The sequence below is a fragment of the Triticum aestivum genome, unplaced genomic scaffold (assembly GCF_018294505.1).
Source record: "Triticum aestivum cultivar Chinese Spring unplaced genomic scaffold, IWGSC CS RefSeq v2.1 scaffold84827, whole genome shotgun sequence".
In the NCBI taxonomy this organism is placed as follows: Eukaryota; Viridiplantae; Streptophyta; class Magnoliopsida; order Poales; family Poaceae; genus Triticum; species Triticum aestivum.
Genome location: NW_025228153.1, coordinates 115,655 through 118,284, shown reverse-complemented (window position 1 = coordinate 118,284; position 2,630 = coordinate 115,655). Strand labels below are relative to the sequence as shown.

General features: G+C 42.6%; 1 long non-coding RNA gene across 1 annotated transcript; it reads right to left on the bottom strand.

Annotated features, from left to right (window-relative positions):
• Positions 1-967: 967 nt before the first annotated feature.
• LOC123173435 (uncharacterized) lies at positions 968-2,180 on the bottom strand. The gene is made up of 3 exons (XR_006486213.1): positions 1,637-2,180; positions 1,189-1,553; positions 968-1,105 (listed from the first exon to the last, which is right to left on the bottom strand). It is a non-coding gene; the product is annotated as an uncharacterized lncRNA (long non-coding RNA).
• Between the last annotated feature and the right edge of the window lie 450 nt (positions 2,181-2,630).

Sequence of the window (2,630 nt, the reverse complement as noted above, 5' to 3'; positions counted from 1 at the left end):
CAGGTGCTGGGCTACACGGCTTATAAGTTCGCCGCAGCTATATGGCTTATAAGCCAGGTGCCGGATAGCTGGGGTACACGGCTTATAGGCCATATAACATTTTTTGGTACTCGTTTCAGGGAGCAGCAACAACATATATACAGTAGTACATCTATCCAGCAGCACATATATCCAACAAATATATATATATCCAGCAGTACATGACCATGACCAACAAACATATATCCAATAATACATATATCCAGCCGTACATGAGTGCAAAGTCCACATATGCATACGTATGCAACAAAAGATCACAAACGAAAGGACCGTAAGTTGTGCATACATATCCAACGAAGGTTCACAACAACATACATACATATGCAACCAGAGGTTCACAAATTAAAGGATCATGAGTTCCAAGTTCACACCAAGCATGAACCATGCAATGAGCTCCACCGCAGCATATATGCCCACCGTCAATGCCATCCACAATGCAAACCTATAAGTCCATTATCACACGCATGAGTTTCTAAAGTTAAGTTGCAAAGATGGATAAGGCAAAAGAGTCAACAAGCATCAACATATGAGGCTCAAATAGAAGCTAGGAAGTATGTACAATATAAGCATCAACACTTGTGGACTCTACCATCAACAATGCACAAGTTTTAAGTTCACAAGCTCAAGCAACGAGAAGACGCAAGCATCAACAATGGACAAACATGGACAGACTACCACAAGTGATCATTGTTGTGGGGAGGTCGAAGCGACATGAACCGTAGTGGGTGTCACTGGACTTGCTTGGCCAGGTGAAGATCCACCTACCACACAGTTATTGGAGTCTTTTCCCGACTGAGAAAACTTGAAGCACGAGAGGATGAGATGGTAAGATTCATGATCTTCAAGCATGAAGGTAAGATGCATGATTGAAAAGTTCAAAGACTTACAAAGTTGAAATTAGGAAGAGTCAGACGAGGAGGAAGAACGGGCAAAGTGGAACCCTGCATATTATTTCTGAGTTGAGCAAATGTCTCTTGCAGGATTGCCTGTTGTTTAACCATGAATTCTTGCTGTTGAAAGCCTGCTGCATTTTCATGGCTTGCTCCTCTCGAAGCCTGGCATTGGCCTACAATATGCCATCACAACAAGTTCACCATCGTTGCAATACAAAGAAGAAATCACAAGGAAGGTCGATGAAGCAAAAGATACCTCGAGTTGATGAAGCATGTGCAGCCCAAGCTGTGGGCGACGCTCTATAGCAGGACCTGAGCTCGACGTGGTAGCACGGAGGTGAGAGAGTTTTTGGATGTCCTTCTTATGGATGGCACCGTCGCCAACATATAACCGACCACCCTTCTTGACATCTCCCGACTGGAGGGAAATTGTAGCGTCAATGTCCTGTGAGGCCGGATCAGAGTCAGGCCCGTTGTGCTCCTTGAACTTCCCACTGTATGCATCAATCCTCAAGCCAGCGCCTGGGTTGACCCACCCCCTTCCGGTTTCTTTGACTTGCGGGAGAGACATAATCCCGTGAAGGTATTGAGCTTCTCTTGGCCCTCACCTCTCTCCCTATTCTGCAATAGAAGCAATAATATCCATAAGAGCACAAGTTTAGAAGTTGAGAAGCCGAAGTTGAGAGGCCGAATGATATTATTACCTTCTTCTGCACGTAAGCGTGGAGGCTGAGGTTGCCTTGAAGGTGTACCGGACCACCCATCAAGGCACGCCGCTCGGAAGCCATTCGATGTTGGGCCCTCCACTCCGGGTCTATCCATTTGGATATGATTTGCTGGTAGCAAGGAACATTGTTGTTGCACCACAAGGGAACCGCCTGAAGTATGCCAAATACATCCAATTTAGGAATGAAAGTAAGTTGTTTTGATCCAGGCAATCATAAGTAAAAGGAAACTACCTTCATGTACATGGAATGGGTGAGATGCACTCTGCCCACTCCTTTTGTATTTACAGTGACAACACTTGTATTTCCATAACAATAACAAATATGTGCTCTGGCCACTCCTTTCTAATATACCATTTATACCATAACAATAACAAACGACCGGCTCTTGGCCAGAGTCAAGATTGGTATTTTTTTATTTAAATGTACAAAAAGGAAAAGGAATTAAAAGGATATGTATGCATCAGCTCCATCCAGGATGCATGTACCATTTCGGTGGAACTAATGGAGTGTCATATCTACAAACTACAACCACACTTGAAACAAATCAGGCGATCAACAAGGAATATGCATATTCAAGTCAGTTTACTAGCAGCTTCGACAACAACAGTTGACTCTATGTATAAACTAAAATCTGAGGGGTACTTCTGTTTGTAAAGAGCATGGGTAAAAGTGACATGACACTTGCTAGTAATGATACCAAAAAGCAACAGGGCCACACTCTATTCCGACCAGTCTCTAGAGAGATCAAGACATTTGCCATTAGACAGATATAATGAGAGAGCCTCACAGAATCAAGAACAAAGACAATTTGACTTCTCGTTTTTCAAAAAAGAATAGATATCAATACAGATATCAGAGATCATTTTTATTAGCTACTTCTCTTTTCCCTTTTTCCTCAAAAGAAAATACAAAAGCCTAATCTCAAAGGCATATAGCAAATTATAAAATCATGCATAGAGGAAATATTCAT